Genomic DNA, 13859 nt, shown 5'->3' on the forward strand with positions numbered 1-13859 from the left:
AACTATAGTAAAACCATGATTTCTTGCAAAATGTATACATGTAGCCAGTATATGCTAATGTTATGTTTGTTTAGACTATAGTAAAACCATGATTTCTTGCTAAATTAATACATATAGCCAGTATATGCTGCTGTTGTTTGTTTGTTTGTTTAGACTATAGTAAACTATGATTTCTTGCAAAATAAATACATTTAGCCAGTATATGCTACTGTTGTTTGTTTGTTTAGACTATAGTAAACCATGATTTCTTGCAAAATTAATACGTGTAGCCAGTATATGCTACTGTTATTTTTGTTTATTTAGACTATAGTAAAACCATGATTTCTTGCAAAATTAATATGTGTAGCCAGTATATGCTACTGTTATGTTTGTTTGTTTAGACTATAGTAAAACCATGATTTCTTGCAAAATTAATACATGTAGCCAGTATATGCTACTGTTATGTTTGTTTGTTTAGACTATAGTAAAACCATGATTTCCTTTCTAAATTAATACATGTAGCCTGTATATGCTACTGTTGTTTGTTTGTTTAGACTATAGTAAAACCATGATTTCTTGCTAAATTAATACATGTAGCCAGTATATGCTACTTTTTTTGATTAAACTATAGTAAAACCATGGTTTCTTGCAAAATTTATACATGTAGCCAGTATATGCTAATGTTATGTTTGTTTAGACTATGGTAAAACCATGATTTCTTGCAAAATTAATACATGTAGCCATCATATGCTAATGTTATGTTTGTTTAGACTATAGTAAAACCATGATTTCTTACAATATTAGTACGTGTAGCCAGTATATGCTAATGTTATATTTGTTTAGACTATGGTAAAACCATGATTTCTTGCAAATGTAATACATGTAGCCAGTATATGCTACTGTTGTTTGTTTGTTTAGACTATAGTAAAACCATGGTTTCTCTCTAAATTAATACATGTAGCCAGTATATGCTAATGTTTTGTTTGTTTTGACTATAGTAAAACCATGATTTCTTGCAAAATTAATACATGTATCCAGTATATGCTACTGTTATGTTTGTTTGTTTAGACTATAGTAAAACCATGATTTCTTGCAAAATTAATACATTTAGCCAGTATATGCTACTGTTGTTTGTTTGTTTAGACTATAGTAAAACCATGATTTCTTGCAAAATTAATACGTGTAGCCAGTATATGCTACTGTTATTTTTGTTTGTTTAGACTATAGTAAAACCATGATTTCTTGCAAAATTAATACATGTAGCCAGTATATGCTACTGTTAATTTTGTTTGTTTAGACTATAGTAAAACCATGATTTCTTGCAAAATTAATACATGTAGCCAGTATATGCTACTGTTTTTGTTTAAACTATAGTAAAACCATGGTTTCTTGCAAAATTTATACATGTAGCCAGTATATGCTAATGTTATGTTTGTTTAGACTATGGTAAAACAATGATTTCTTGCAAAATTAATACATGTAGCCAGTGTATGCTAATGTTATGTTTGTTTAGACTATATTAAAACCATGATTTCTTACAAAATTAGTACGTGTAGGCAGTATATGCTAATGCTATGTTTGTTTAGACTATGGTAAAACCATGATTTCTTGCAAAATTAATACATGTAGCCAGTATATGCTGCTGTTGTTTGTTTGTTTGTTTAGACTATAGTAAACCATGATTTCTTGCAAAATAAATACATTTAGCCAGTATATGCTACTGTTGTTTGTTTGTTTAGACTATAGTAAACCATGATTTCTTGCAAAATTAATACGTGTAGCCAGTATATGCTACTGTTATTTTTGTTTATTTAGACTATAGTAAAACCATGATTTCTTGCAAAATTAATATGTGTAGCCAGTATATGCTACTGTTATGTTTGTTTGTTTAGACTATAGTAAAACCATGATTTCTTGCAAAATTAATACATGTAGCCAGTATATGCTACTGTTATGTTTGTTTGTTTAGACTATAGTAAAACCATGATTTCCTTTCTAAATTAATACATGTAGCCTGTATATGCTACTGTTGTTTGTTTGTTTAGACTATAGTAAAACCATGATTTCTTGCTAAATTAATACATGTAGCCAGTATATGCTACTGTTTTTGATTAAACTATAGTAAAACCATGGTTTCTTGCAAAATTAATACATGTAATCAGTATATGCTACTGTTATTTGTTTGTTTAGACTATAGTAAAACCATGATTTCTTGCAAAATTAATACATATCGCCAGTATATGCTACTGTTGTTTGTTTGTTTGTTTAGACTATAGTAAAACCATGATTTCTTGCAAAATTAATACATGTAGCCAGTATATGCTACTGTTATGTTTGTTTAGACTATAGTAAACCATGATTTCTTGCAAAATTAATACGTGTAGCCAGTATATGCTACTGTTATTTTTGTTTATTTAGACTATAGTAAAACCATGATTTCTTGCAAAATTAATATGTGTAGCCAGTATATGCTACTCTTATGTTTGTTTGTTTAGACTATAGTAAAACCATGATTTCTTGCAAAATTAATACATGTAGCCAGCATATGCTAATGTTATGTTTGTTTAGACTACAGTAAACCATGATTTCTTGCAAAATTAATACGTGTAGCCAGTATATGCTACTGTTATTTTTGTTTATTAAGACTATAGTAAAACCATGATTTCTTGCAAAATTAATACATGTAGCCAGTATATGCTAATGTTATGTTTGTTTGTTTAGACTATAGTAAAACCATGATTTCCTTTCTAAATTAATACATGTAGCCTGTATATGCTACTGTTGTTTGCTTGTTTAGACTATAGTAAAACCATGATTTCTTGCTAAATTAATACATGTAGCCAGTATATTCTACTGTTTTTGTTTAAACTATAGTAAAACCACGGTTTCTTGCAAAATTTATACATGTAGCCAGTATATGCTAATGTTATGTTTGTTTAGACTATGGTAAAACCATGATTTCTTGCTAAATTAATACATGTAGCCAGTATATGCTACTGTTTTTGTTTAAACTATAGTAAAACCATGATTTCTTGCAAAATTAATACATGTAGCCAGTATATGCTACTGTTGTTTGTTTGTTTGTTTAGACTATAGTAAAACCATGATTTCCTGCAAAATTAATACATGTAGCCAGTATATGCTACTTTTGTTTGTTTGCTTAGACTATAGTAAAACCATGATTTCTTGCAAAATTAATACGTGTAGCCAGTATATGCTACTGTTATTTTTGTTTGTTTAGACTATAGTAAAACCATGATTTCTTGCAAAATTAATACATGTAGCAAGGATATGCTACTGTTATTTTTGTTTGTTTAGACTTTAGTAAAACCATGATTTCTTGCAAAATTAATACATGTAGCCAGTATATGCTACTGTTTTTGTTTAAACTATAGTAAAACCATGGTTTCTTGCAAAATTTATACATGTAGCCAGTAAATGCTAATGTTATGTTTGTTTAGACTATGGTAAAACAATGATTTCTTACAAAATTAGTACGTGTAGCCAGTATATGCTAATGTTATGTTTGTTTAGACTATGGTAAAACCATGATTTCTTGCAAAATTAATACATGTAGCCAGTATACGCTAATGTTATGTTTGTTTGTTTAGACTTTAGTAAAGCCATGGTTTCTTACAAAATTAATACATGTAGCTAGTATATGCTAATGTTTTGTTTGTTTTGACTATAGTAAAACCATGATTTCTTGCAAAATTAATACGTGTAGCCAGTATATGCTACTGTTGTTTGTTTGTTTAGACTATAGTAAAACCATGATTTCTTTCAAAATAAATACATTTAGTCAGTATATGCTACTGTTGTTTGTTTGTTTAGACTATAGTAAAACCATGATTTCTTGCAAACTTAATACATGTAGCCAGTATATGCTAATGTTATGTTTGTTTGTTTAGACTATAGTAAAACCATGGTTTCTTACAAAATTAATACGTGTAGCCAGTATATGCTAATGTTATGTTTGTTTAGACTATAGTAAACCATGATTTCTTGCAAAATTAATACGTGTAGCCAGTATATGCTACGGTTATTTTTGTTTATTTAGACTATAGTAAAACCATGATTTCCTTTCTAAATTAATTCATGTAGCCTGTATATGCTACTGTTGTTTGTTTGTTTAGACTATAGTAAAACCATGATTTCTTGCTAAATTAATACATGTAGCCAGTATATGCTACTGTTTTTGTTTAAACCATAGTAAAACCATGGTTTCTTGCAAAATTTATACATGTAGCCAGTATATGCTAATGTTATGTTTGTTTAGACTATTGTAAAACCATGATTTCTTGCTAAATTAATACATGTAGCCAGTATATGCTACTGTTTTTGTTTAAACTATAGTAAAACCATGGTTTCTTGCAAAATGTATACATGTAGCCAGTATATGCTAATGTTATGTTTGTTTAGACTATGGTAAAACCATGATTTCTTGCAAAATTAATACATATAGCCAGTATATGCTACTGTTGTTTGTTTGTTTGTTTAGACTATAGTAAAACCATGATTTCTTGCAAAATAAATACATTTAGCCAGTATATGCTACTGTTGTTTGTTTGTTTAGACTATAGTAAACCATGATTTCTTGCAAAATTAATACGTGTAGCCAGTATATGCTACTGTTATTTTTGTTTATTTAGACTATAGTAAAACCATGATTTCTTGTAAAATTAATATGTGTAGCCAGTATATGCTACTGTTATGTTTGTTTGTTTAGACTATAGTAAAACCATGATTTCTTGCAAAATTAATACATGTAGCCAGTATATGCTACTGTTATGTTTGTTTGTTTAGACTATAGTAAAACCATGATTTCCTTTCTAAATTAATACATGTAGCCTGTATATGCTACTGTTGTTTGTTTGTTTAGACTATAGTAAAACCATGATTTCTTGCTAAATTAATACATGTAGCCAGTATATGCTACTGTTTTTGATTAAACTATAGTAAAACCATGGTTTCTTGCAAAATTTATACATGTAGCCAGTATATGCTAATGTTATGTTTGTTTAGACTATGGTAAAACCATGATTTCTTGCAAAATTAATACATGTAGCCATTATATGCTAATGTTATGTTTGTTTAGACTATAGTAAAACCATGATTTCTTACAATATTAGTACGTGTTGCCAGTATATGCTAATGTTATATTTGTTTAGACTATGGTAAAACCATGATTTCTTGCAAAATTAATACATGTAGCCAGTATATGCTACTGTTGTTTGTTTGTTTAGACTATAGTAAAACCATGGTTTCTCTCTAAATTAACACATGTAGCCAGTATATGCTAATGTTTTGTTTGTTTTGACTATAGTAAAACCATGATTTCTTGAAAAATTAATACATGTATCCAGTATATGCTACTGTTATGTTTGTTTGTTTAGACTATAGTAAAACCATGATTTCTTGCAAAATTAATACATGTAGCCAGTATATGCTACTGTTGTTTGTTTGTTTAGACTATAGTAAAACCATGATTTCTTGCAAAATTAATACGTGTAGCCAGTATATGCTAATGTTGTGTTTGTTTAGACTATAGTAAAACCATGATTTCTTGCAAAATTAATACATGTAATCAGTATATGCTACTGTTGTTTGTTTGTTTAGACTATAGTAAAACCATGATTTCTTGCAAAATTGACACATATCGCCAGTATATGCTACTGTTGTTTGTTTGTTTGTTTAGACTATAGTAAAACCATGATTTCTTGCAAAATTAATACATGTAGCCAGTATATGCTACTGTTATGTTTGTTTAGACTATAGTAAATCATGATTTCTTGCAAAATTAATACGTGTAGCCAGTATATGCTACTGTTATTTTTGTTTATTTAGACTATAGTAAAACCATGATTTCTTGCAAAAATAATATGTGTAGCCAGTATATGCTACTCTTATGTTTGTTTGTTTAGACTATAGTAAAACCATGATTTCTTGCAAAATTAATACATGTAGCCAGCATATGCTAATGTTATGTTTGTTTAGACTATAGTAAACCATGATTTCTTGCAAAATTAATACGTGTAGCCAGTATATGCTACTGTTATTTTTGTTTATTAAGACTATAGTAAAACCATGATTTCTTGCAAAATTAATACATATAGCCAGTATATGCTAATGTTATGTTTGTTTGTTTAGACTATAGTAAAACCATGATTTCTTACAATATTAGTACGTGTAGCCAGTATATGCTAATGTTATATTTGTTTAGACTATGGTAAAACCATGATTTCTTGCAAATTTAATACATGTAGCCAGTATATGCTACTGTTGTTTGTTTGTTTAGACTATAGTAAAACCATGGTTTCTCTCTAAATTAATACATGTAGCCAGTATATGCTAATGTTTTGTTTGTTTTGACTATAGTAAAACCATGATTTCTTGCAAAATTAATACATGTATCCAGTATATGCTACTGTTATGTTTGTTTGTTTAGACTATAGTAAAACCATGATTTCTTGCAAAATTAATACGTGTAGCCAGTATATGCTAATGTTGTGTTTGTTTAGACTATAGTAAAACCATGATTTCTTGCAAAATTAATACATGTAATCAGTATATGCTACTGTTGTTTGTTTGTTTAGACTATAGTAAAACCATGATTTCTTGCAAAATTAATACATATCGCCAGTATATGCTACTGTTGTTTGTTTGTTTGTTTAGACTATAGTAAAACCATGATTTCTTGCAAATTTAATACATGTAGCCAGTATATGCTACTGTTATGTTTGTTTAGACTATAGTAAACCATGATTTCTTGCAAAATTAATACGTGTAGCCAGTATATGCTACTGTTATTTTTGTTTATTTAGACTATAGTAAAACCATGATTTCTTGCAAAATTAATATACGTAGCCAGTATATGCTACTGTTTTTGTTTGTTTAGACTATAGTAAAACCATGATTTCTTGCAAAATTAATACATGTAGCCAGTATATGCTACTGTTGTTTGTTTGTTTGTTTAGACTATAGTAAAACCATGATTTCTTGCAAAATTAATACATGTAGCCAGTATATGCTACTTTTGTTTGTTTGCTTAGACTATAGTAAAACCAAGATTTCTTGCAAAATTAATACGTGTAGCCAGTATATGCTACTGTTATTTTTGTTTGTTTAGACTATAGTAAAACCATGATTTCTTGCAAAATTAATACATGTAGCCAGTATATGCTACTGTTATTTTTGTTTGTTTAGACTATAGTAAAACCATGATTTCTTGCAAAATTAATACATGTAGCCAGTATATGCTACTGTTTTTGTTTAAACTATAGTAAAACCATGGTTTCTTGCAAAATTTATACATGTAGCCATTATATGCTAATGTTATGTTTGTTTAGACTATGGTAAAACAATGATTTCTTGCAAAATTAATACATGTAGCCAGTGTATGCTAATGTTATGTTTGTTTAGACTATATTAAAACCATGATTTCTTACAAAATTAGTACGTGTAGGCAGTATATGCTAATGTTATGTTTGTTTAGACTATGGTAAAACCATGATTTCTTGCAAAATTAATACATGTAGCCAGTATATGCTAATGTTATGTTTGTTTGTTTAGACTATAGTAAAACCATGGTTTCTTACAAAATTAATACGTGTAGCCAGTATATGCTAATGTTATGTTTGTTTTGACTATAGTAAACCATGATTTCTTGCAAAATTAATACGTGTAGCCAGTATACGCTACGGTTATTTTTGTTTATTTAGACTATAGTAAAACCATGATTTCCTTTCTAAATTAATTCATGTAGCCTGTATATGCTACTGTTGTTTGTTTGTTTAGACTATAGTAAAACCATGATTTCTTGCTAAATTAATACATGTAGCCAGTATATGCTACTGTTTTTGTTTAAACCATAGTAAAACCATGGTTTCTTGCAAAATTTATACATGTAGCCATTATATGCTAATGTTATGTTTGTTTAGACTATTGTAAAACCATGATTTCTTGCTAAATTAATACATGTAGCCAGTATATGCTACTGTTTTTGTTTAAACTATAGTAAAACCATGATTTCTTGCAAAATGTATACATGTAGCCAGTATATGCTAATGTTATGTTTGTTTAGACTATAGTAAAACCATGATTTCTTGCTAAATTAATACATATAGCCAGTATATGCTGCTGTTGTTTGTTTGTTTGTTTAGACTATAGTAAACTATGATTTCTTGCAAAATAAATACATTTAGCCAGTATATGCTACTGTTGTTTGTTTGTTTAGACTATAGTAAACCATGATTTCTTGCAAAATTAATACGTGTAGCCAGTATATGCTACTGTTATTTTTGTTTATTTAGACTATAGTAAAACCATGATTTCTTGCAAAATTAATATGTGTAGCCAGTATATGCTACTGTTATGTTTGTTTGTTTAGACTATAGTAAAACCATGATTTCTTGCAAAATTAATACATGTAGCCAGTATATGCTACTGTTATGTTTGTTTGTTTAGACTATAGTAAAACCATGATTTCCTTTCTAAATTAATACATGTAGCCTGTATATGCTACTGTTGTTTGTTTGTTTAGACTATAGTAAAACCATGATTTCTTGCTAAATTAATACATGTAGCCAGTATATGCTACTGTTTTTGATTAAACTATAGTAAAACCATGGTTTCTTGCAAAATTTATACATGTAGCCAGTATATGCTAATGTTATGTTTGTTTAGACTATGGTAAAACCATGATTTCTTGCAAAATTAATACATGTAGCCATCATATGCTAATGTTATGTTTGTTTAGACTATAGTAAAACCATGATTTCTTACAATATTAGTACGTGTAGCCAGTATATGCTAATGTTATATTTGTTTAGACTATGGTAAAACCATGATTTCTTGCAAATTTAATACATGTAGCCAGTATATGCTACTGTTGTTTGTTTGTTTAGACTATAGTAAAACCATGGTTTCTCTCTAAATTAATACATGTAGCCAGTATATGCTAATGTTTTGTTTGTTTTGACTATAGTAAAACCATGATTTCTTGCAAAATTAATACATGTATCCAGTATATGCTACTGTTATGTTTGTTTGTTTAGACTATAGTAAAACCATGATTTCTTGCAAAATTAATACATTTAGCCAGTATATGCTACTGTTGTTTGTTTGTTTAGACTATAGTAAAACCATGATTTCTTGCAAAATTAATACGTGTAGCCAGTATATGCTACTGTTATTTTTGTTTGTTTTGACTATAGTAAAACCATGATTTCTTGCAAAATTAATACATGTAGCCAGTATATGCTACTGTTATTTTTGTTTGTTTAGACTATAGTAAAACCATGATTTCTTGCAAAATTAATACATGTAGCCAGTATATGCTACTGTTTTTGTTTAAACTATAGTAAAACCATGGTTTCTTGCAAAATTTATACATGTAGCCAGTATATGCTAATGTTATGTTTGTTTAGACTATGGTAAAACAATGATTTCTTGCAAAATTAATACATGTAGCCAGTGTATGCTAATGTTATGTTTGTTTAGACTATATTAAAACCATGATTTCTTACAAAATTAGTACGTGTAGGCAGTATATGCTAATGCTATGTTTGTTTAGACTATGGTAAAACCATGATTTCTTGCAAAATTAATACATGTAGCCAGTATATGCTGCTGTTGTTTGTTTGTTTGTTTAGACTATAGTAAACCATGATTTCTTGCAAAATAAATACATTTAGCCAGTATATGCTACTGTTGTTTGTTTGTTTAGACTATAGTAAACCATGATTTCTTGCAAAATTAATACGTGTAGCCAGTATATGCTACTGTTATTTTTGTTTATTTAGACTATAGTAAAACCATGATTTCTTGCAAAATTAATATGTGTAGCCAGTATATGCTACTGTTATGTTTGTTTGTTTAGACTATAGTAAAACCATGATTTCTTGCAAAATTAATACATGTAGCCAGTATATGCTACTGTTATGTTTGTTTGTTTAGACTATAGTAAAACCATGATTTCCTTTCTAAATTAATACATGTAGCCTGTATATGCTACTGTTGTTTGTTTGTTTAGACTATAGTAAAACCATGATTTCTTGCTAAATTAATACATGTAGCCAGTATATGCTACTGTTTTTGATTAAACTATAGTAAAACCATGGTTTCTTGCAAAATTAATACATGTAATCAGTATATGCTACTGTTATTTGTTTGTTTAGACTATAGTAAAACCATGATTTCTTGCAAAATTAATACATATCGCCAGTATATGCTACTGTTGTTTGTTTGTTTGTTTAGACTATAGTAAAACCATGATTTCTTGCAAAATTAATACATGTAGCCAGTATATGCTACTGTTATGTTTGTTTAGACTATAGTAAACCATGATTTCTTGCAAAATTAATACGTGTAGCCAGTATATGCTACTGTTATTTTTGTTTATTTAGACTATAGTAAAACCATGATTTCTTGCAAAATTAATATGTGTAGCCAGTATATGCTACTCTTATGTTTGTTTGTTTAGACTATAGTAAAACCATGATTTCTTGCAAAATTAATACATGTAGCCAGCATATGCTAATGTTATGTTTGTTTAGACTATAGTAAACCATGATTTCTTGCAAAATTAATACGTGTAGCCAGTATATGCTACTGTTATTTTTGTTTATTAAGACTATAGTAAAACCATGATTTCTTGCAAAATTAATACATGTAGCCAGTATATGCTAATGTTATGTTTGTTTGTTTAGACTATAGTAAAACCATGATTTCCTTTCTAAATTAATACATGTAGCCTGTATATGCTACTGTTGTTTGCTTGTTTAGACTATAGTAAAACCATGATTTCTTGCTAAATTAATACATGTAGCCAGTATATTCTACTGTTTTTGTTTAAACTATAGTAAAACCACGGTTTCTTGCAAAATTTATACATGTAGCCAGTATATGCTAATGTTATGTTTGTTTAGACTATGGTAAAACCATGATTTCTTGCTAAATTAATACATGTAGCCAGTATATGCTACTGTTTTTGTTTAAACTATAGTAAAACCATGATTTCTTGCAAAATTAATACATGTAGCCAGTATATGCTACTGTTGTTTGTTTGTTTGTTTAGACTATAGTAAAACCATGATTTCCTGCAAAATTAATACATGTAGCCAGTATATGCTACTTTTGTTTGTTTGCTTAGACTATAGTAAAACCATGATTTCTTGCAAAATTAATACGTGTAGCCAGTATATGCTACTGTTATTTTTGTTTGTTTAGACTATAGTAAAACCATGATTTCTTGCAAAATTAATACATGTAGCAAGGATATGCTACTGTTATTTTTGTTTGTTTAGACTTTAGTAAAACCATGATTTCTTGCAAAATTAATACATGTAGCCAGTATATGCTACTGTTTTTGTTTAAACTATAGTAAAACCATGGTTTCTTGCAAAATTTATACATGTAGCCAGTAAATGCTAATGTTATGTTTGTTTAGACTATGGTAAAACAATGATTTCTTACAAAATTAGTACGTGTAGCCAGTATATGCTAATGTTATGTTTGTTTAGACTATGGTAAAACCATGATTTCTTGCAAAATTAATACATGTAGCCAGTATACGCTAATGTTATGTTTGTTTGTTTAGACTTTAGTAAAGCCATGGTTTCTTACAAAATTAATACATGTAGCTAGTATATGCTAATGTTTTGTTTGTTTTGACTATAGTAAAACCATGATTTCTTGCAAAATTAATACGTGTAGCCAGTATATGCTACTGTTGTTTGTTTGTTTAGACTATAGTAAAACCATGATTTCTTTCAAAATAAATACATTTAGTCAGTATATGCTACTGTTGTTTGTTTGTTTAGACTATAGTAAAACCATGATTTCTTGCTAAATTAATACATGTAGCCAGTATATGCTAATGTTATGTTTGTTTAGACTATAGTAAACCATGATTTCTTGCAAAATTAATACGTGTAGCCAGTATATGCTACGGTTATTTTTGTTTATTTAGACTATAGTAAAACCATGATTTCCTTTCTAAATTAATTCATGTAGCCTGTATATGCTACTGTTGTTTGTTTGTTTAGACTATAGTAAAACCATGATTTCTTGCTAAATTAATACATGTAGCCAGTATATGCTACTGTTTTTGTTTAAACCATAGTAAAACCATGGTTTCTTGCAAAATTTATACATGTAGCCAGTATATGCTAATGTTATGTTTGTTTAGACTATTGTAAAACCATGATTTCTTGCTAAATTAATACATGTAGCCAGTATATGCTACTGTTTTTGTTTAAACTATAGTAAAACCATGGTTTCTTGCAAAATGTATACATGTAGCCAGTATATGCTAATGTTATGTTTGTTTAGACTATAGTAAAACCATGATTTCTTGCAAAATTAATACATATAGCCAGTATATGCTACTGTTGTTTGTTTGTTTGTTTAGACTATAGTAAAACCATGATTTCTTGCAAAATAAATACATTTAGCCAGTATATGCTACTGTTGTTTGTTTGTTTAGACTATAGTAAACCATGATTTCTTGCAAAATTAATACGTGTAGCCAGTATATGCTACTGTTATTTTTGTTTATTTAGACTATAGTAAAACCATGATTTCTTGTAAAATTAATATGTGTAGCCAGTATATGCTACTGTTATGTTTGTTTGTTTAGACTATAGTAAAACCATGATTTCTTGCAAAATTAATACATGTAGCCAGTATATGCTACTGTTATGTTTGTTTGTTTAGACTATAGTAAAACCATGATTTCCTTTCTAAATTAATACATGTAGCCTGTATATGCTACTGTTGTTTGTTTGTTTAGACTATAGTAAAACCATGATTTCTTGCTAAATTAATACATGTAGCCAGTATATGCTACTGTTTTTGATTAAACTATAGTAAAACCATGGTTTCTTGCAAAATTTATACATGTAGCCAGTATATGCTAATGTTATGTTTGTTTAGACTATGGTAAAACCATGATTTCTTGCAAAATTAATACATGTAGCCATTATATGCTAATGTTATGTTTGTTTAGACTATAGTAAAACCATGATTTCTTACAATATTAGTACGTGTTGCCAGTATATGCTAATGTTATATTTGTTTAGACTATGGTAAAACCATGATTTCTTGCAAAATTAATACATGTAGCCAGTATATGCTACTGTTGTTTGTTTGTTTAGACTATAGTAAAACCATGGTTTCTCTCTAAATTAACACATGTAGCCAGTATATGCTAATGTTTTGTTTGTTTTGACTATAGTAAAACCATGATTTCTTGAAAAATTAATACATGTATCCAGTATATGCTACTGTTATGTTTGTTTGTTTAGACTATAGTAAAACCATGATTTCTTGCAAAATTAATACATGTAGCCAGTATATGCTACTGTTGTTTGTTTGTTTAGACTATAGTAAAACCATGATTTCTTGCAAAATTAATACGTGTAGCCAGTATATGCTAATGTTGTGTTTGTTTAGACTATAGTAAAACCATGATTTCTTGCAAAATTAATACATGTAATCAGTATATGCTACTGTTGTTTGTTTGTTTAGACTATAGTAAAACCATGATTTCTTGCAAAATTGACACATATCGCCAGTATATGCTACTGTTGTTTGTTTGTTTGTTTAGACTATAGTAAAACCATGATTTCTTGCAAAATTAATACATGTAGCCAGTATATGCTACTGTTATGTTTGTTTAGACTATAGTAAATCATGATTTCTTGCAAAATTAATACGTGTAGCCAGTATATGCTACTGTTATTTTTGTTTATTTAGACTATAGTAAAACCATGATTTCTTGCAAAAATAATATGTGTAGCCAGTATATGCTACTCTTATGTTTGTTTGTTTAGACTATAGTAAAACCATGATTTCTTGCAAAATTAATACATGTAGCC

Source organism: Lampris incognitus, chromosome 2 (genome assembly GCF_029633865.1).
Source record: "Lampris incognitus isolate fLamInc1 chromosome 2, fLamInc1.hap2, whole genome shotgun sequence".
Classification (NCBI taxonomy): Eukaryota; Metazoa; Chordata; class Actinopteri; order Lampriformes; family Lampridae; genus Lampris; species Lampris incognitus.